The sequence below is a fragment of the Anser brachyrhynchus genome (assembly GCF_964034855.1).
Source record: "Anser brachyrhynchus genome assembly, chromosome: 2".
Taxonomy (NCBI): domain Eukaryota; kingdom Metazoa; phylum Chordata; class Aves; order Anseriformes; family Anatidae; genus Anser; species Anser brachyrhynchus.
Genome location: NC_137695.1, coordinates 131,338,533 through 131,361,017, shown reverse-complemented (window position 1 = coordinate 131,361,017; position 22,485 = coordinate 131,338,533). Strand labels below are relative to the sequence as shown.

The 22,485-nt window shown below is 45.6% G+C and overlaps 1 protein-coding gene across 1 annotated transcript in view; it reads left to right on the top strand.

Annotated features, from left to right (window-relative positions):
* ZNF704 (zinc finger protein 704) overlaps positions 1-9,169 on the top strand; it is a 102,927-nt gene extending 93,758 nt beyond the window's left edge. Inside the window, exon 10 of the transcript XR_013946356.1 lies at positions 8,613-9,169. The gene's annotated coding sequence lies outside the window, so the exon portion shown is untranslated. The remainder of the gene's footprint in view (positions 1-8,612) is intronic.
* The last annotated feature ends 13,316 nt before the right edge of the window (positions 9,170-22,485 follow it).

Below are 22,485 nucleotides of genomic sequence, written 5' to 3'. Positions count from 1 at the left end.
GTTGTACTGCACGGTCTGAATGAGCTGCTCCTTCTTAAGCGGAGAGCTCCTCAAGGAAGTGGATATGTACAAAAAGATTGCTCTGGGGGCTGAACAAGCAACCGGAGGGCTGCTCTCCTGTTCGGAGAGAACAACTTCTCTCCATCTGCACTGTGAGGTCCCCAGAACAGAGGTTTCCCAGGCTGGTGTCTTGCTAACTTAGACTTTTGCTGTTAAATAATGACTTACTTGCCATTTTTCCATCACTCTTGCTGTTCCCATCGTGTTCTCCGAACCCATATTTAAATGACAGGCTGAAATGCTCGGGTCTGTTGAGCAGGAAGGTGTTCGGTTGTTTCCCTCTGACTCTCCTAGTAAAGGGCCAAAGGACAAAGTGAAATTCAGAGACGTTACTGGAACAGGCTTGAGCCATGAGGCACAGCCTGAAACAAAATAGCTCAGGGAAGCATAGTAAGTAGAACGAAACTTCTCTCTTGTCCCATTTTCACTTGTGTTGAGACCAGAGGCTTGGGAGTAAGGGGTTACACACAGCAAACCTTACAGCACTGTCTTCGTTCAGATGCTACCTTGTAGTGTGCTGTCGCTTCTGCGGCCTCATCTCTGTAGGGTTTGATACAAATTCATTCCGTCTGCCAAAACACTGCACTATTTTCTGTGCAGAAGGGAAGGATTCTGCCAGCCCATCAGTAGCCAACCCTGGCTTTATTTATTTTCTGTAACAGCGTACGTAACCTGCTGATGGATCCTTCTTGCCCGAATGAATCATTTTTTCTCAGAAGTATCTTTAGCCAAATATGTTCAGATACTAAAATTACCGCAGTTACTAAAAACTAGATTGTGTGAATAAATTGACCAGAAAAGACCAAATTTGATGAGTCAAACAGCATCAACGCAACCTTTTGCACTGATCGTCTTTCACACAGATTGAAGGTCAAACAAAGCATTTTCCCCTCCCAAGTCGTGCAAACAGTTAGCAGGAAATCCTTCTAATTACTCCGAGGAGGAGAGGAAAAGCAGAAAGCGTTGCTCTGAAATAAAACACCCTTGCGAAGCGTGCGTGAGCCCTGTCTGCAGCCCACGGGTGCCACGCCGCAGGTTCCTTCTCACACGTTCGCGCTAGTCTGAAGCAGTCAGTCGCAGAGGGCTCATTTTATTTAAATGACAAGCTTGATAAGAAGTCTTGTTACACAATTAAAAGTAAAATGCGTCGTAACAAGCTGAGCCCTCGAAGCATCACATTTTTTCTCCGGAGAGCTGCCATTATCCCTGCGAATGGCTTCATCGACTGGGGCGGCTCCCGTGGGCGGCAGCCGTGGGGGGAAGGTTTGGGATTTTCCTGTGTGACTGTTTGCAGTGTCGCTGCCTGAGGAATTGTGACTCTCCCTCTCCGAGTGCTTGCAAAGAGAAGTGTGCCGTGGGCTTTGCGAGAGGGACGGACGCTTCCCGAGACGTTTGCACTGCTGCTGGAAGGTCTCGGGTGGGTTTCCAGTGATGCCACAGTGGTGATACGCTGCGTGTGTCTTGGGGACAGGTTGTTTTAAGCAGGTGCTGTGCGGTGTGTGATCCTTGCCAACGATGCCAGGCACGTTTACGGAAGGTCCCTGAGTAAAACACGGCGCTCGCTGTCAGAGCAGAAAGCAGAGGCGGTGGTCTCCCTCCTCCCAGAGCCGTGCTGCGTCTCGGGGGCACCCTCGCTTCTGGGCTCTCCCTGCCCCGTGACCCTGCCCCGTGACGTGGCCAAAGGCTTCTTCCCAAGACCTGCTGGAATCCAGCAACAAGCCCTAAAACCAGGCCGGTGTTGGGTTTGACCCTCAGGTAGGGGAGGCTTAAAACCCGACTCCTCCCCTTCCTGGGTGTTTTACTGGCAGGCTCTTACAAAGGGGGCACTGCTCCATCGCTTTCCCAGTGGGATTTCAAACACGGCACCAGCCACCAGTGCGTTTGCAAGGAACCAGATGTTGTCTTTGTCAGTCACGGGTTTTGGGGAATATTCTTTTAGATTTAGAGCTCTACACCTCACCTAACACCTGGCTTCACAGCAGCTTGGGCTGGCCCAAGCTTGGGCTACTGACCCTGCCCCCAGCCTCTCAGCCTCTCTTTTCTGCTGGCAAAAATACGGCTACAGCAAAATACACCGGGTTGTGCTGGCTGGAACCACTCCTAAAAGCACAGATTTGTACAAAATGCCCGAAGGCTGTGTCGGTGCATGACCTGCTGGGTTTGTGGCTCCGCTCTTCACGTGGCCAGCACTGGCTCGCTAATCCTACGCCCAGTGAGTCCTAAGGCTGCACCTCAACCGTGCCGCGGTTTTGCTAAGCAGGTACAGGAGGAGGAAAGGGGCACGAAAAGCCACCCCGCAGGACCTTAGTCCTACCCTCACCCCAGGCGTGTCCCGGAGCCAGTCTGAAGTCAGTCGGGGTAATTCGGGGCCACGCACGTTTTACCGGAGGGTACGATGGGGAGGTGCTACCCCTGCGTGAGATCTCTGGGCCGCAGGAAGCCAGGCCGTGCTTCTTGTCCGGACACAGGCAGGAGTTTTCCTGAACAGAAAGCTCCGGCTCCCAGCGCAGATCCTCCGCCGCTTGGCACAAGCGTCCCAGTGCAGTGGTGGTGGGGAGGAAAGGCTCGGCACGCAGCTTGAGCGAGCTCACAGCAATGGCACTGCGATTGTTTAAACTCTGTGAAAGTAGCAACTACACCTTCTTGTCATCTGCTACTTACATTTCATATTAGAAAAAGAAAAAAAAAAGCATTTCCAATAGAGACAGGAGTGAATTCAGCACACGTTAAGTCAGTAGAAAAGCAGGAGCCCAGCTGCCCGGGTTCATGAATACAGGATTTCCAGTGCCCCGTGCTTGCCTAAGACTGCAGTATTTAGATCCCTGCATCCCTTTGCCTCTTTTCAATCACAAAAGGGAAATACCTGCCCGCATGTATTGTTTTTTCCTTTGTTTCCTATCAGATATTGTTTTGGTGAATACAGAGTAAATATAAGTTCTTTCTTAAAAACATTTTTTCTGCATTAATATTGTTAGAACCAGCTCCTTTCCTCTTTCATTCAGTGTAAATCTATTTCACAGAGCTTTAATGTGCTCTGCATTGCACTTTATGTGCTTTTTCACTTGTTGGGCCACGTATTTTTAATATACAAAACAACATTTTTGTTACTCTAGTTTTACCTAGAAATTAACCGTGACACTCAAATGTTTTGATAAAAATGCAAGTTCCATAAAACACAGCAAATAAACTATTTAGATTGGAAATCTTTTAATGATAATGCTGAGGAATATTGTAGGCTCTGAAATGGTTTATTATTTAGTAAATTCAATATATGAATGGGTTGCATGATTTGAAATGGAATATGGATAAGCAGGAGACAAAGCTCTAGCCATTGGATTTGCTTGGATACAAAACCTGCATTAGTTTAATTGATATGGGCCTTAAGAAATAGTTTAAAGAAGTGCAAAGTCATTTAATAAGCCAAGTTGAAATGAGAGGAGTTCCCAGAAAAGTTGAAATCAGCTTCACTTAATTACCAAAGAGAGGTTTTCACTGTTCTAACACAACTCTGCGTACTGGGCAGTCTGAGATGCCTCTGGTCTCTGAACTCTCACAAGTAGGATATACCACAGAATTAGAGAATCGTTGAATCACAGCATCACGGCCATGGTTTGGGTTGGAAGGGCCCCAAGAGGTCGTCCAGTTCCACCCACCTCTCACTAGAAGCTGTGTGTGAGCACCAGAAGCCGTATGTGAGCACGTGTTTGCCTGCTCTCAGCAGGAGCTCTCCAAACTCGTATGCTAACAGTCCTGCTTTCAGGCTGACAGTGGTATTCCCATTGTTTTTTTCTGGCTTTATTCCCCCTCCAGTTTGGGGAACCAACGTCCTAAAGACAATCTTCTTGTTCCTAGATGTGCTAACGAAGAAATCGTCTTCCTCCTGATCTTGGTGTCAAACGTAGGGCCCTAATACTGTTGCATGTGGGTTAGCTTAAGTATTTTTAGGTGCCAGTTTCAGTGCTTTAAACAAAGAACAATTCCTCTGCCCCAGCGCAGAATCCTGTGGAGTATGTCAAAAAATAAAGACCCCTTTTCTTTTACTTCGTCCGAACTGTGTTTGTTCCAAATAGAAGTGGGGAAGTCTGTGGTGACTGTGAGTGGAGCACAGAGCAGTAAAGGGGACAAGGAGCCGTGATGCTCCCTCCTTCCCAAGGCGAATCCTTCTGGGCTCTCCGCTCCCTGGCTGATCAGCGAGTGTGTGACCTCAGACACCCCGCTGTCCCGTTTCTGCATCCCCAGGCACGAGGGAAGGCTGACTGCTGAGCCTGGCAGCGTGGGTGCAGGCTCCATTTGAGTTGCAAATGTGTCACCTTGCCCTTTTTCCATCAAGCTTCCCCTACAGAAGACGATCAGGAGCAGGGGATCCTGGTGGGTGGCTGTCCTTCAGCGGCACAGCAGCAGCAGTGCTGCCCGACTGCTTTCTGTGTTTTTATGTCTGTTTGAAGGAAGGCTTACAAGAGAGAGACTTTTGCATGTAGCTCATACTTGCTGGCAAGGTGGTAACTCGTTGCCCTCTGGGGGCAGCCTGTGAGCAGCGCTGCAGATTTAGGTAAGGTAAATCCACTGCCAGCCACTTGGACATGGCTAACAACTGTTTCTTATAAAAAGAAAGAAAAAAAATGAAAAAAAAAAAACACCACAGAACAACAAAATGCCACCGTGCAGACTTTTGCTAGCTCCCTCAGTGTCTGCCTGTAGTGCCAGCAGCTGGGGAGAACGGTGGGAGGCACAGGACCACAGCCATAACTCATCAAAACGCCTCTGCAGTCCATTGCCACTGGAAATGTCCTAGTGTTTGATCAAAAATGTATAGGCTCAGGCTTTCCAAAATTCCTCTAGGAATTTTGCTGTTACTTCCTATGAAAAAAAAAAAAAAAAAGTGTTTAAAATCTTTGTGTCTGCATCTGAGTTGCTCCTGCATGCTGAATCAGGAGCACTTCAAATAGATTTCAGCTACGCAGGGAGTTGTTCTTAGTGCAAGTGGTGACACCCCAAACATTTCAAATATTTTTCTTAAAAACATGTGTGAAATTAGCAGTGTGCATATTAATGTCTAAAAGTCTATGAAAATTGAGTTTAAATACTAAAAACCGCGTGCTCGTACTTGAAACATTAAAGAAAGACTACTGAAATATTTAATTTGCTAAGCACCAGCTCCTGAGTTTGTTAATGCACTAAACCAGCTTTTGACAGAGTCACTTTTTCTAAATGTAGAGAAGGAATAGTTTCTTCTCAAATTATTGGAATAATTCAGGAAATGAATTCATTGTTTCCAGTCACTGGGTTTTAGAAGGAGCCCAGAAAGAGCCCTCATCCTGTTGTGCTTTTAATATTCATTATTTGTATGGAAAAAAATCTTTGCTTTTTCATTTTGCTGTGAATTATCAGTTCACTAGCTATAGGCAGTATTTCTTCACTTTGATTGCCAAATGTGTTTTAAAAATTTTACTCTCCTCCTTGAAAATCCTGATTACTACATTTTTTCTAGTTTTAAAAATGCTTTTTGTGCAATTTGCTTAGATATGGTTGACTAAAAATTGCAGAGAAGAATCTAAATCATCTCATAAGTGCATGAACCAGTTTTTCCTGAAGTAAAAATTAAGAATATGAGAAAGCAAGAGCATGAAGAATCACAAACAAAGTGAATTAAATATTTCTGAATTAAATATTTTTAGAACATTCTGATTAGTAAAAGTCACTAATCTTTGTTGGCGTTATATTCTGTTGCACATCACTGTGTTTTAGTAAATGAGAAAGCAATTTTTCTTCAGAAAAAAGAAAAGAAAAAGCACAAATGGAAAACAAGATTAAAAATGATCATTTAAACCCAGGTTTTCTGCTTGTTTTTAAGTCTATCCTGCCTGATACATCACTGTTGTGTGTTCAGGGATGCTCAGGACAACAGATGTTCCTGCCGGGAAGCAGCTAGGTTCCAAAGTGTTAACTGAAATAAAAGCCGCGAGCCAGCTCGTAGAGTTTTCAAAATATTAGCTCAGCTATTGCCAAAAAAAAAAAAAAAAAAAAAAAGCATAAAAGCACTACTAGTTAACTAGAATTTCAGCGTTTTAAAAGAATCACTTTTTAATCTAGCTCATTGCCGTCTTTAAAACCAGGTTTCTGTTGGTCTGCTCGCTTGTCTTTTAGGGCTTGTAATTGTTGGTAAACCTCAGAGCAGGTTTATCAACGCTGGTACTCAGATGGCCACCACTGAACTGGAATCTCTCAAAATCCATGGTAATGTTAGACATTTTTTGAAGAAACAGGAGTCTTTGAAGGAAAACCTACTTAAAATTATCTCAAAAAAAAGCAAGAAGCAAAAGAAGCTACTTCTTTCTTTGGGAAATGCCATCGAGTTACGATTAACTCACAAGATGTGTGCTTAATTGCCCTCCCGTAGCTTTGTCAGATCGCGTTTTTGCTGAAAGCAGATGGTGATCAAACTACAGCGAGGAAGCTCCCTTTGATCCGTGCGAATGAATGTATACACACGAACTATGCATTTCATCCAGCTGCATCCTGTATCTCGAGTCAACTCTGTTCCAACCTTTTCCTCTAGGTTAGCGACTCCCAAGCTCCAGGAGCCAGAGGCGCTCCCGCCTCCGTTAGCACTTAGTTCTCACCTGTTTTGCTCCTGAGCTTTGACAAGGCGAGAGGTGGGAGCGGAGTGACAGGGACCTGGCTCTGTCCCGGCTGCTCCCCACTCCAGGGGACCAGGTTGGGCCCCAGGCCCAAGGTAGCCGAGCAGAGGGACAGATGCGCTCCCTGTGCTCGCTCGGACTGCTCCAGCCCTGGCACCTCTCGCACCTCTCAGCCTCCTGCAGGCCCGGGCAGCAGAGCAGGACCAGCAGCTGCTGTCTCACACGGGGTCGGTGGCAGCAAGGCTGGAAGAAGCTATGCCAAGTAGGAGGCCACTGCAAATTGGGGATTGCAGCCACCATCTCCCCCCTTGTGAGAGCCCTTCCAGCCCCTACAGCCCCAGTTTTGCCCTTGGCGCCACTTCTCCATGCCCCAGGTGATCAATCCCCTGCTCACAGCACTCGGTCCTTCACCCTGAGCACCGCCGGGGCCGCAGGGCTGGGGTGTGCAAGAGAGAAGGATCAGGCCTCGGTGTGAATGTGCCCTCTGTTGGAAGGCAGTGGAAAGATGAACACGGTTGTCTTGTTCTTGTAGCTGAGGTAATTAAACGGAGGGAAAGGTATCGCATGCATTAATACTTGTATTTGGGGTTGTTGCTGTGATATACTGTGATATACATCAGCCCAATAGGGTCAATGAATGAAGTGTGTTCTTATGGTTTATCTTAAAGGAAGAAAGACCAAAAAAAAAAAAAAAAGTACTAGGAACACCCTTGCTTTAGAGTAAAGCAAGCCTGGACTGAACAACAAAGAAAGATTTTGTTTATATGCAACCTATTCAAATATTTGATACTGGTATGAAGGCAGTGGTATTTTTACCTATCTGGAGATGTGCACTCATCTACGTTATGCTTAATTGAAAAATATTTTTACAGTATGTGTTTGTATTTGGTGGGCTAAGGCCCTTAATTTTATATTCTTTACAAGAATTAGAGTGGAAATTATGTTTCCCCATTTACTGAGCTACCTGACCATGCTATCTGTCCGTTTGCATAAACAATAATTACAGTACTTTGGCGGATTTGGGTTTTCTTTTTGTTTTGTTTTTTAAACACCATCCTTAAAAAAATGCAGTGCTTTTTGTATGTTGCCTAACAGAAAAGCATGTTCCTTACCAGGGCCCCTAAAACGTGATCCACAGAACGCGCTGACGTGACAAAAAATGCTTGAGGACAGGTCTTCGTGGGTTATCTGCTGCCATACCTCCCGTAGGTGTGCCCGTGGCCATCAGCAGAGGGCCTGCCCTGGGGGGTCACGCAGGGGCAGCCGTAGGGGTGCTCGGTGCAGCACGGGGGGCTCCTCGGAGCTGGGAGGTCCCGTGTCCAGGACGTGGCCTGTAAGAGCAACAGAAAGACACGACTGCATTTCTTTTCAACCTGCAACTGCCCCGTGGGCCTGGTGCAGCTCCAGCTGCAGTGCCTCGAATCCCAGCTCTGAGCGCAGCGGTCAGGCCTTCGTCGTCACTTACGATCACCAAGTTAACTTTTTAAAACGAGAAAGAGCTTCCAACTCTGGCACTAATGGAAATACTGAATACTTTTAATATATATATATATATATTTGGAAAGTATTTGAAGAAAAAAAAAAAAGTGTTTTGTCTTTTTTTATACGACTTTTAGCCAAATAGAAGTATTCTGATTATTACTTCTGTGGATAGCTGTCCACCTGTAAATAAACTCAGATATTCAGGTATGTGAACCTGAAGAGAGTAAATAAATAAATAAAGACTGTTCTCTGGCTATGCGCTTTGCTAGCTTTTGGTTCCTTTGTACATAAGAGGTAACTGTTTAAATGTTGGGTGGGTTTTTTATTTAATTGCTGTTCCTCTAAAGAAAGAAGAAGAAGAAAAAAAAAACCTTTTGACTTTGTTTTCTCTTTTCTGAGTTAATACAAAGATTTTCTAACTTTTTACTGCAGAAATGGATAAATACCTGGTGCTATGTGAATTTGAGAGTCGAACTGGCCATAGCAGACACACCAGTTAGAATGCACTTTTCCTGTGGCACACAATGTATTTTCTCAGAATGGACTTTCAAAGGACCATCAGATGTTTACATTTCTTCTTGTGGCCCCAAATGGTTTTGAACATTGAAACAAATCCCCAGAATAGAGAAAGACATGATGCATTACCGACGTGATGACTCCTTACATTTAGGTATCTACAACAGGTTTGTACAAATACCATTTTAGAGATAGTTGAAATATTGGGCTTTCATACTTTGTAATGCTTTGATGTGACAATAATTATGCTGTTGCTATCTATCTAGTCTAACCTCATCGTAGACCTGTAATTTCCTGTTTATGGTTATGTCATGAATTGCACTGGCTTGAATTCAGCCAAATACTGACTGTTCAGCTGAGATATTCTGACTGTTATGATGTCCACAAAACATTAATTAAATGCACTTGTAACCAATTACCAAGGAGTATGTCAAATTATTCATGTAATAAAACCCATATGTACTACTTTGCAACTTGTTTGTGTGAAAATTAGTTCTTTTACAGCCACAAACGCCAGCACATCAGCCAAGAACCTGCACAAGTCAATGACAGCCTTTGCATAGACTTCATTACAAACGGCACTGACTTCCTTCCCTGTGCATGTGAAGGAACGCTCCTGATACACAAAGATTAGTCTGAACAGAATAAGCCTTCCTCACGGCAGAGCTAATGAAGCTACTGCTTTGAACTCACAAGTAGGAGAGACATTCCCGAAACAGGGAGTAGTTTGTGGGGGGAAAAAAAAAGTATAAATTAATACTATTTCTGTCCAAATTCTCAACTCCCTTCGCTTTGTTAGGTCATATTTAGATTTTCCTTTGGCTAATGCATTCCTACCCTCTGCTGCAAAGCCAACTCCAATATAAATAGCAGGGCTATTAAATTTAATGAGTGGTTTAATCACTCTTCTGTTCGTATTTTTCTCCCTTCCAGCAACACCTCCTCACCACACACATGCACCAACAGCCGTCCATCTCTAGTCAGGAAGATCTCTAAGCCCGTCTGTTCTCCAGGGCAGAGGCAGAGCAGCTCGGGTGAGGAGCCCCTGCCCTGCTGCCCACCAGCACCAGCACCAGCACCAGGCCGGTCTGAGCGTCCCCTTCCCCAGTGTGCATTAATCCAACACGTACCAGGCATTGCTGGAGTGGAAGGTGCTCCTCGGTGCTTCTGTTGGAGGAGTCTGTCGCCTTCAGAGACCCCCCTCCTGCCGGGCGGTACCCAAAGCTGTGTCATTAGGGTCCTGCGACCAGGTGATCCTACAGCCCATTCGTCTAGATTGCAAAAGGAAGGGATTTTGAAGCCATAATTAGCAAGGAAGTGTTTCAGTGGTATTTCAGACTAAATCCCGCGAATTAAATGCCACTCTAAAAGGCAACGATCTCTGTTGTGATATTGCTGAAGACAGGCGCGCCGACCACTACAGTTAGCTTTGTGCAAAGAATGTGGCTGAAGCATTGTACAAAGCAGAAGCATTAAAGAACGGGGATTTCAGTTTGGTGCAGAGCTGAATACCCACACTCCCTCCTCTCCCCTTTCCACAGCCTCTGCCCCGTTTTGAGTTAATTCCGAACAGCCTTAAGAAGTGACTGCCTTACGTGCATTTGGTTTAGAAATAGTTCGTGCCCTCATGTACTTCCTTTAGAAAATTTGAGACAGAATGCTCCCTTCTCTGCATGCATCAGTAACTTCCTCCAACCTCATTTCTTTTAGCTAAAATAATTCACTAGGTTCAAATTTGGGCTTCAAATACTCTTCACTGCAAGAAAACAATTTTTCTTGAAATATCCTGTGCATTTTATACTTCAAATGTTGCCATCGTCTTTTTTTTTTAACACCAGCACCATTGAGACCTGCTCTCCAAATGTGGTGTTAGAGAATCGTTACGTTATAACCTTACTTCTTTGTTCCTGCTGGGAACCTGTAACACTGGAAACAACCTTTTAGCAATGAAAGTGCTATTTAAGGAATGGCAATATCATTTTGGTGCCCCTTAATTGAATGCGTTAATTTCTATTTTATTTGCCTATGCTGCCAACTTTTTTCTCCCCCTCCCACCCACTCTTTTTTATGGTGCCAAGACAAATATTTAGGTTATAAAAACAGCCGTATTGGTTTGAAGACTAAGCTACATTTTTCCTTTTGGCTAGCAAAATAAAAAGTAAACATTATGCTAAGATTTATGTTCTAAATTTAGCTTTGAAACAGAGGGGGAGAGAGAGAGAAAGAACTTGCACCTTCCTGAGTTATACTTTCCTGCTTTATCCCCAGATGATACCAACATGAACAAATGAAATCTTTTTTTTTTTTTTTCACTTAAAATTGTTGAGGAAGGAGGAGAAGAATTTTCAAACACATTTGTTTTAAGGCAAGACAAACGACAAGCAAATTTCTCATTACTCTTTGGCTTAGCTTTGCCACTATAGTATTGTGTCCTGCTCTGAAGCAAAACTTCGATTCTTTTTGCCAAGCTGTAGAACAAAAGAAAACAACAACAAAACAAAACAAAACAAAACCCTTATGGACAGGGAGAAAGGGAGGAAACACTACCGAGGTCTGGCTTAAACTACCAGGCTTGTTTTGAACCAGCCTTATGGCATAGCTCCAAGTGTCTAAATCCGACTCTGCAGATCAGTGATCCACCAAACTTTACCTTCAGTATTTTTGAGTAGTGTGTGAGATTTCTCTTTTTGGCTAGAAGCAGATTGACCCTTCCCTCCCAGACTTCTTAGCTGGTAGCTTCGCAGACTGCTTAGCTTGCTGTCATAATGCCATAAGCAACATTTAATATATAATAATAATGTATATTTATATTTTATACATAAATTAAAATTGGTTTAGAGACCGATTTCCCCCAAATTCATTTTGAAAATGAGAACCCACCGAAAAAAAAAAAATAAAAAAAAAAATAAAAAGGAAAAATAACTAGAAAACAGCCCGTGTTAGCAGAGACGAGATTAAAGACGTGCACAAGCTGAGGCTGGGACGCACACGCCCCTGTTACTGGAAGCGACTCGGTGCTCCCTGGTGTTGCCGACCCGGGTGTGACGCTCTCGTCTGCCCGGGGAGGGTTCAGGACCACCCGCCGGAGATGCAAACTTATCCAGTGCTGACCTCTCGTGGCCCTCAGTGAAGCTGCAGCCGCCAAAAATACCTGGCAGAAGTCAACACCACGGGAAGGTTGGAGAAATACGGGTGAGTTGGCCCTCCGGAACCAAGCTGGGAACTCCGAGAATACAAGAGCACGTCCCAGAGACCCTCCCCTTCTAATTTTCGTTTTTAACCCTTGAGCACACAAAACCCTACATCTTACACATCACTGAAACACGGCCAGTCTTTCAGGTGAGGTAGTTGTTAAATTTGTAGAAAGTTTTAGCAAAATTCCTCGCAAAGCTTTCGGAGCTGCTGCAGCAGCAGCAATCTCATCACAGATCGTTGCAGACCAGAGCTGTACGTGTCTCCTTTTACCGCTAATATTGAACTATCCTGTGCCGTGCAAGGCATGGAGCATCCCTCTCTCCCAGAGGACCAGAAAACTAGTCAACAAGTGGGAAACCAGGCATTTTTGTTGAAGTCCCTCAGAGGTGAGCCCGTTTCAGGTCATAGGAGGCAGATGCCACCAGCTTTCGGGGTGAACCTGGGATACTCCTGACCTCCATCCACCCAGCTCGCCCCTGCAGCCGATGCAGGACGCCCCCGACCCTCACGGCAGCAAGGCCCTCACCAACGTTACCCATGCAAGCACTCTGTAAAAAGGGTGCTCTGAGTCTCCCCCAGAAGTGGTACCAAATTCGTTTCAGTGTCGTCAGGAAGAGCACTGCCTCCAAATTAGTCCTTCCTTCCCAGGGCACCCTCAGAAATGAGAGCACTCCAAAGATGTCTTCACCTTCCCACGCAGCTGGAACTGCAACTCAAACATAAACACGTGAGTCCCTCTGGCTAAAGCTACCGTGCTTTAAAGCTCACCCCCACAACGAGCACGGAGCAAGCCCCCCCAGATGTCACTGCCAGACAAGCAGAATGCTTTTCAGCCTTTTCCAGGCCATCGACAAGCCTCCTGGCCATGTTAGAGCAGAAACTGGCTCTTTCTGTTCACCCCTCCTTAATTTTCTCCTCCTTTCTGTTCCTTGCAGGCTCCTTACTCTGCTGCACATTTGTATCACCGCTGTTATTTCCCCTCATGTTGAGGTATGAAATCAGTAAAGCGGTGACTCACGTAACGACGTTTAGCCTGAGCTTTGAGCTAGGACTGACCAGGCTTTTTGAAGTCCTGAAGAGTTGAGATTTCTGTTAGGGGACTCAAATGATGTCCTGTTTAGAAAGGGCTGGGTTCCTTCCTTCTGGTCATGGACCTCTTGACCTGTGAAAGCAAAGAGGATACGGAGTAAGGGATGGAGGGAGAAAGGGAAATGGTTTTTACTTCCTTGGCTTTGGTAAAATCAGAAATTTGCAAAAAAACATTCTGAAAATCCCACTCCCAGGCTCGGTTCCCAGGCTACTCCTTTCTTAGGTTCTCTTTTCTCTAAATGTTTATGTTTTCACCCAGAATGGTGGGCAGGAGTTTTGGCATTTGGGGCTGAACAAGCCATGTGGCTTGCTATGCGGGGGGACTTTCAGAGCTCCTCCCTCCACCACCTCTTCCGCTGCTTCCCAAAATCGGCGGTAAAATGAGAAGTACAATCTCTCACTGAAGATGTTTCGTATTTCGAGTCAGCCCCTGATAAAGGCGCATCCTGCACTGCTTCGAGACATGTGGAGGGAGGCAAACCTGGTGTGGTGTCAGGGCAGAGGAACTAGGAAGTTACCAGAGGAAAGCAAGATGAAAGTGGAAGGGAAATGAAGTAAGAGGGTGATAAAATAATTCTGTTATACAGGGAGAAAGCCAGACGGATCAAAGGATCTCTTTTATTTGCATTTTATCCTCATTTCTGTTCCTTGCAGTTTCCTACCTCTGCTGTATATTATTAGCACCTCTATTATAAAACTTTCTGGTTGCCTGCAATTATCCCCCCTTTAATCTCCCACTAGGCTCTTCCCCTTTGATCCGGTGCAGCACATGCCTCCTTGCTGTGACTGACTGTGTGCCTGCTGCGTATATATGTAAAAACATGCACTTTTTGCCACCTCATTTTCCAGTTTTCCACCTCACGTCGCCAGTTTAAGTCTGTGAAGTCTAGGCTAAGTCGCGTGTCCTTCACAAAATCCTTCCTGCCTGCCGAGGTTAGGGTGGACTCGGCTCCCAGTAAAAATGTTGTAAATGGAAAGCTCCCTCTAACGTTTTGTTTTTACTCATCAGTTATAGTCGTAATTTCACACAATTCAAGAACATGAACTACAGAGAGGAAGACCTAATTATGCCCCTGGTTTTAGGCCATAGGGTTTTTTGAGGTGTGTTCCTGCACTGTAAGTGTATGAAAAATGCTGACCCTGCTTGCCAAGGAATCTCGTCTTCATTCTTCAAAATGAACACTGGAGGAACAGGAGGAACAGGCACCTTAAAGGAGGCTGTAGCGAGGTGGGGGTTGGTCTATTCTCCCACGTGCCTGGTGACGGATGAGGGGGAATTGGCTAAAGTTACACCAGGGGAGGTTTAGGTTGGATGTTAGGAAGAACTTCTTTACTGAAAGGGTTGTTAGGCATTGGGATGGGCTGCCCAGGGAAGTGGTTGAGTCGCCATCCCTGGAGGTCTTTAAAAGACATTTAGATGTTGAGCTTAGTGATATGGTTTAGTGGAGGACTTGTTAGTGTTAGGTCAGAGGTTGGACTAGGTGATCTTGGAGGTCTCTTCCAACCTAGACGATTCTGTGATTCTGTGAACAGCATAGAGATGGCCCCAAGCAGTCAGCCATACTCCTGAGTGCCATAAGGAGTCTCGACAAATGTCAAAGGCCACCTCACATTTAAGCAGTCTGTAGCAGGAATACTGAAAATTAAGCCTTTTGACTTGAAAAAGAAATCAATGTATAATTTCTTCTTTACCTTCTTCACATAAGCTGAATTCCTGTCTCAGGTACAATAAGTGTCCCAATAGCTCAGGAAAAAAAGAGCCACGGAAAGGAGGTAGGAGAGTGCTCAAACTAAAACTCTCATCCCGGCCTTCACAAATCTTCCACAAAGCAAAAAATCTTCCAGAAAAAGCAAGCTTTCATTCTCCTTGACCACGACGAAGAACTTCTGATCTTCCTTTCCCCCTCAGTATTGGTTTCCCCTCCAGGTTCCCTGACTTCTAACTATCTCCCAACTCCTCAGAGCACGTCCTCGGCAGCCTCCAGCTAACAGCATGGGGCTAAAGCTTTCCAGAAAGAGACGAGCCCTGCTCCCACACCACAGTTACAAAACCAGACCCGTCCCTAACACTGTCCCATCTTCACGATCACATTCTTTGTGAAGATGAGAGATGTTCAGCACTTATAAAGAGCAACGACTGATTTCATTTTGTTTTCCTTCGTGTGAGTCCTGCGCCGATAGCCACTGAACGGGGGATCTGCAGAGACTGGAATGACAAAATGCATTTGGGTTTCTTTCTTGATGCTCTGGCAGAGGCCGCATCGTCTCCCCAGAATTAAATGGCACCACAGTTGTCTCTTGTTTATGTTGTTCCACGTCCGAATAAATCCATTAATGATAACACAAGTTGCAGCACTTCACCTTCTGGTATTCTCAGATCACGACAAGACCTCAAGCACATCTTTCCACTGCTAACTTTCCGACTGTGTTGCAGGAACAAAGTATTCACATGTTATTGAGTTAAAGCACAGAGCTCCAGATCTTTCTGCCTCACGTCCTTCACACACCCGGCTCCCCTCTGCACATGGGTGCGTGCCGGATGGTGCAGCACACCCTCCTTCTTCTCTCCTTAGAGCCTCAAGCACTGGCGAGTTTATCGATGCCCCCAGCCTCCGCCCAGTGATCAGAAATGTGCTTCATTTGATGTATCGTAGGAGGTCCTAACTTCAGTAGCCAGAAACTGGAGCTTGCTGTGCAGAACCGAAGAGCCCTGTGCTAAAACACCCTTTGCGGCTGCGAGTATCCACACCCTTTACCAACCTTCCCCTTAGCGAGGTGTGTTAGTGAGGAGCTCCTGGAATAAGCACCTGCAGGGCTTATTTTCCATTCTCGTGGTCCTCCTTTGAACCCAAGCCAGCCTGTGCCTTCCCAAAACATTAACAACCCCACTAATAAATACATCTGATAAGAGTTCTCGCGGCATTAACATCAGCAAGCCGACGAATGGCTACAGGTGTTGGGAAACGTTACCTGAAGGGATCATAACAGACCGTGGAGGTCCCTCAAGACCTCCGAAGGGCTGCCTGCTCCCCCGGGAAGCGTGGCTGGGCACAGCTGGCAGGAGCTGACCCACCGGGCTGGACGCCTGGCACACAGATGTCGAAGGGACGGAGGGGACAAGGTGATTCGAGTCTGCTATGATCTACTCGAGGGAAGAAAGAAAGTGGTGAAAGCTCTGTTGGCCGATTTTTGCTGGGCAGCGGTGCTCTTTTGTCCTTTTCAGGTTTGTCAGATTTTGTCTGACTCTCAGCGAGGAGTGACGCAAGTAACTTTTAATGCTGCTCCCATGAGATCTGGGCTGTGTGGTTCTGTGCCCAGTCTTCCCCGAGTGAGTGGCACAAAGCAGAGGGGCTCTTGCAGGCTCCTCCAGCGGCTCAGCCTCCCTGGGCTGTCACAACCCCGCAGGCAGCCTCCTGCTGCCAGGAGCCCAGAGCTGTGGTGCGCAGGGAAATCCCTCAGTGGCCCGATCTCTTAGGGTAAACTGGGCTCCAACCCCGCAGCTGCGGCGTACTTGGTCATACAGGGAGAGAACGAGATAGACAGACAGAGGTCTGCCTGGCGTTTTGATGTCTTCTCTTCTGATCTTAAGGTGTGATCTTGAGCCTGTGCGGTGCGTGTTTCATCAGGAGTCGAATTTCAGTAACATGTGCAAGGGCTTCTCTTTTTTCATAGCCTAGAGACTCAAGGCTGTGTTCAGTCTGTTCAGACCCTTTCTCTGTTTCCTTTCAGGTGCCCACCGCCTATATTTAATCTAGAAGGATTAAAGAACGTTTCGGGTACACAAGGGTATTGTTTTTCCACATGGCAAGCTCCAGGGGGCTGTGAATCGCACACTGTGTCTAGTCAAACCTGCAAAGGGGATACAAGCAAGCAGGGTGTCGTTATCCAAAGTGCAAGCTGGCGAGAGGAAAGGGCTGTGACGCCTCCCAGTTACTCCAGGTCACTCTGGAGGGAAGGGGAGTGTGTGCTGGCAACTACAAGCCCAAAACTCCGAAAGGAGGCTCTGCAGTGTGTAGTGGTCACCTGACGACTTCAAACGCCGTGTCAGCACACAGACGTGAAGGATAAGGGGGAGAAGGGGGCACGTGGACTTCAGAGGAAACACTTGGATACCACAGCTCTTCGTCCAGACAGACGGGAGGAATTACTGGATTCTCATCGCAGGGGTCACAACTGCGGGCGTCGCTGGGAAATTCAGCGCAGCTGTCTGAAGGCACAGCCAAAGCCAGGGGAATGAGAAAAGAGGTACCTCTGCCCGAGGTGCGGTCAGCAGTTGGGCTGTCTGAACAGCAACTGGTGTTCCTAACGACTTGTGACAGAAGGTGAAAGCACAGCGCTTCAGTATTGCGAAAGCTGCAGCACCGAGGACTTCTGCTTCAATTTCACAGTAACACTTCCCTGCCACTGGGGCCATTTCAAAGCAAACTGCCTTCTTGGAACTTCTGAAGGGCATCCTTCAACCTCAGCTCCTCTTCTGAGACTTCAGTTTTATTCTGAGTCAGTGCAGAACTTGCGGCTCTGCCGATTTCCTTCTTTCACAACAGAACTGTTCTGCTCGTGCTGCAGATACCAAGAACTCGGTTACTGGAGGGGAAGGCCACCACCAGAGGGGAATCATGTTTGAAGTGACGTTTCTGTCTAGGAAAAATATGGTAGAGATTAATCCAGTTTATTATCGTCCTCTCCAGTAAACATTTGAACACTTTCTTGTCTGACCAGATCTTTGAAGAGTTGAGTCTGAGTATCCTTAATCTATATTAAGATCTTTAAATAATAGCTTGGTTGTCAAATATCTTAAGCTCCACAGCTGCTTTAAAACCTACACCAAAAAACTTTTTATAGAAGTTGATTTTTTCTAGGGAAAAAAAAAGAAAAAGATGCAGTATTTAATTAGTGAATCATACATCTCAATTCAAACACGGTTTGCTGGAACACACTGGAAACAACTAGGATCAGTCTGGTAGTAACCTGTGTGTGTCTAAGCCCCGCAATACCTCTCCGGGAGATGTAATCTGAGCTACTTGGTTCTTCTTCTCTGTGGGATGGTTCTTTTTGTCAAGATGTTTTGTTTGGTTGGTTGGTTGTTTTTTTTTGTTTGTTTTTTCTTAATGTATTTTTTCCTCTGGCTGAAATGGAACAGTGCACCAGAATTGTGACTGTGTGCTGAACAGGATATAGGTCTTGATGTCTACAAAGCAGAAGCACTAAAACTACCTGTAGGCACACAGTTCCACCTGAAACAAAGCTGAAATGAGCTGTTTTGATTTGGAGAACATCAAAAAGAAACATTCCACGTGATAACATATTTAACTACTTCAATGAGGGGGGCAGATGGGTCACATTTCTGAGTCTTTATCCTAAACCTGACACAAAAACAGAGTGTTGAAATATCAGAACTTGAGTTCTTACTTGCTCAGCTTGCAACTTTCGTTGAGATCAAATCAAGTCAAAGCTTCTGAAATGAATGGTAACTACAACAGCAACAACTCTGTGCCCAAATGCCGGATTGTGAAGCCAAGCAGTAAGGCAGAAGATGTTTTCTCTCCTATAACATGCCCTGCTGGGAAGTACCCTTCCCTCTTACAGATCTGGGAATGCTCATACGCTTTCTTTGAACGCTGGCAGAGGACAGAAGGACAACCTACTTTAGTGTACTCATGCCGGCTTCATCCCACAGGCATTCGTCGGTGAGCAATGGATATGGCTCCCAAGATGGTGCAGATGGAGGGTTTGTCACCTGGGAAGAAGTGGGAAGAGGTGTGGGGTTAAAGGGTGTTCTCCACTGAGAAAGCAGGGTGCTGCAGCCAGCCCAAAGGGCTGGCAGGTTGGGATCGTCACCATAGGGCCACTTCAAACTGGCACTGCGCAGGCTGCAAGGAGTGCAGATTAAATCCTCTCCGCTGGCTGGGAACTCCTCTGTTGTGAGACACCACCCAGGTGGAGAGGCCGCATCTTGCACCAGACGGGAAACGTGGCTTTCTCAAACTAGCTTGGTTCCAGCACGGTCACGGTCAGGATGCACGTAGACCACTTCTGAGCACATGGTAATATTTCCCTAGCAGATTATAACAAAGAACTCTCCTTGTAAGCTGAGCAAATGACTTTCACCTGTTTATGGGCACAGGCCACCAGACATTTTGTGTCAACTTGCTTCTGATTTGAAGACAGGCTTTTTTACATCTGACAAAGACGTCTGGTGGCAACTTCTTTGATCTGCCTCTGTTAAAACACAAATCAATTTGATGAACTAAATGTACACGGAAAGCAAGGGGACAAGTGATCATCCGGAATTAACAGGGCTTGGACTGTATATCCAAGGCACCCATCTTGCTTGTTGAGGTAATTGCAGTCATTACCGAGAACGCTTCCATTCAATTATTTGTGCTGTCCGTGTGAGTGGAATTCACTTCTTTGCATAATTCTCTGCTTGCTCTAAGCTTGCTCTAGGGAGGAACAATAGGAGACACCCTTTTGCTGATCCTGCTTTTTGAAAGGCCAGTGCTTGCTGGTCTGCTGTAAAGATAAACTTCTGAGTCCTTTTAGTGCCCTTCATTGTACCTCAAGAGCTGGATCCTGCTTTTAGTGCTAGATGGGATAGGAAACTGAAGAATGGGCTTGTAGGGATAGCAACCGCAAGAAAGGAATAGACAGAATATGAAATACTCTGTGCTCATCATAGGGTCTGCAGAAACAGCTGGACAAGTTCAGCCCACCAGTCTTAAAAGTGGGATGGGAGAGGTTACTAGTGTCTAAAATGTGCACTGCTCCAAGGGGCTGGCGGCTTGAGGATGGAAAATAAAGGAGTGCTTTGACTAGGACAGAAGATATCAAATCAGGCTTGAAGGGCAAGAAGTAAGCAAATAAAAAAAGATAAATGAAGGACAAGTTCTATCCCTCTGTTTCTTTCAGTTCAGTGACTAATACACCAATTTCACCACATAAAATACAAGCTGTGGCAAGTGCCCCAGGAACTGAGAAAAAGGAGAAACAATGATGTTTTTTTTTAGAAGTGGTTTTCATGTGAAATTCCAAAGATGAAGTGCATTTTTGGCTACTTACTTGTTTTTAAATATGTTATGTAAAAATCCACTTGAATTTTCTGTAAGATTTCATTTAAGTTCACCTACAGATTCACTGCAATTTTCTTATTTGATGACTGGAACTCTTTGGGGAAATTTTACCATTTTTCTGTATTCCACAGGTCTGAGGAAAGACTGAAATAGAAAGGGAATACCCATCTTTGTGGCCACAGATACGTGTGGGTCAAAGGGTTTTGACATTTACAGTACTAAGCACCAAATCTTGCACTTAAGAGATACGCAAAAGCAGTGACAGCTCATTTCAGAAGCACTGTGGATTTCTTTAGGTCAAGCCAGGATGCACTTCCTATAAGATAAAGAGTAGGATCAACAAACTTTTCAAAAGCAGCTTGTCCTTCACCATGCTGATAAGGAAAAACTAGAGCATTCGAAGGACAATTTACAAAGCACGATGGCTGGAGTTGTTCAAAGAGCTCAGCGAAGGACGCGGTTCTCACTTACCTATGGGAGCTGGGAGCACACTGGGAGAGCTTTTGGTGAAAATACATGTTCCCAAAGTCACGTAGCTCTACTCCTCTTTGTGACCCCACAAGGTCTGTACTCCTCATTACTGCATTTAAGCACCCTGGTGCCACTGGAAATGGTACAACTAAATCCCAGAGGCACCTCTGGAAATTTCAAACTCGTAAGACAAATGAGTACATGAATTCAGGGCGTTATCTGCGTGAGCTTGGATCAACGTGTCCTGATTCCACACGCATCCAACCTCACGCTGGAAATGGCTCTTTCTCCATCATGTGCATGCTTACAGTCTCTTCCTTAGCAGTACAGACCACCTGCTCTTCTACAGAGAGATGTTTCAGAGTACAAAACTACTGTTCTGATGATCAGCAAGACGCTCCGCTGAAAGTCTTTGTGACTTACACTTCCCTGGTATTCACACAGCTTAACAGGAGTGGAGAGGAGACAACCCGAGGGAATTTAAAGCAGAGCTGCTTTAGAAGTGAGGTCTTGCATTCGCCGTCTTGTTTTTAAGGAAGGAAGTTTTAAGGTACGCGTGGGTCCCCTTGTTCTGTTTCCAAGCTAAATTGGACCTCACTGTTTTCAGGTGTGGCAACCTGTGAATCAGACAAATTAAAAGTGCTTGGAATTAACTGCATAGGCAGCTTTCCTGCCTGAACAAACATCATCCAGCCCTAACCACAATCTTAACCCTGTGAATCTGTCAGTAATTGCTTTCAGTCTTAACTGATGTGATAGCTCGGGATGAAGTACTGCCTGGCTTTTCCCTGATTCTCTTCTCAGTCTGTTTAATAAAAGGGCAGCACTAGGTGAGGCCTCTGTTTTCTTCTGGTCTTTTTCCCATCCCTATTTCTGCTCTTATTATCACAAAGCCATAGGCTCTGGCACTGAAGGAACACACTCGTTCCTACAAAATGACTGTGGTAAGCGGAAGCTTTGCAAATAACCTAAATAGGTGACCACAGACATTATTTAGGAAGAAACCAGGATGTCTGGGGTTTGGGGAGGGAAGGGGAGAGAATCTGGAATGCACTTTATTTTTTTTACAACTGCTGTAATCCTAAATTTAGTGGTTGTATAGCTGAAGCTGTGTGCTGAAGAAGACAGGTTCCCAACATCTCCCTGTCCCTTCGAATTAATTTTGGTCTCTCACAGACAAATCCTGGCAGGCTTAACAGTAACTTCTGAGGTGTTAACACACCCAGGTGACATGGTGCTCACTGCCAGAGGTTACAGACCTAGCAGGAGAAGAAAATACAAATTGTATCTCCCTTCTTTCTCCCTTCCTCCCTTTACCTCGTAGTTCATATTTCATATCCCAGAGGAAACGCACATTTTTCTGACTAAAAGACTGCTCAGATGTATCTGGTGCAGTTGAAATATGATTCAAGTCTGCACTGTGTTACTTAAATTACTATCCATTCTATAAAAATAACCAGGCAAGCAGGCCTGTGCACCCTACTTATTCCACTGGCTGGAGATCCTCCTAATGGATTTTGCGTAGGACCAAGAGCATTACACAGGAAAGGTGCCGGAGAGCTACGTCCTTCATGAAGTGGAGAGTTGTGGCAGTGCTTCACAGTAATTATCTGATTGTCCAAACAGGTCTGCCTGAAACATCAACATTGTGAACTTACGGCCCTGAAACTTAACAAACAGAAGATCTGTGTTGTACCCCAAGACTGTGTTGTATCCCACGATGTCCTTGCTGATCCTGAATGCTTCACCTCATTGCTTGCTCCTCTGCCTTCCACCTGAAAATGAGGAATTGCCTCCTTTAAAGCTCATTTCCACAACATTCATATTAGTAACTTGAACACGTCCAGCGCCTGCCCGGCGCCTGTCCTCTGACTCTGCTGCCAGCTTGTGTTCATGTGGCAGCATTCTCCTCTTTGCCTAGAACAAGTCCCCACGCTGCCTCCTGGGAATGGTCTCTGGGCACG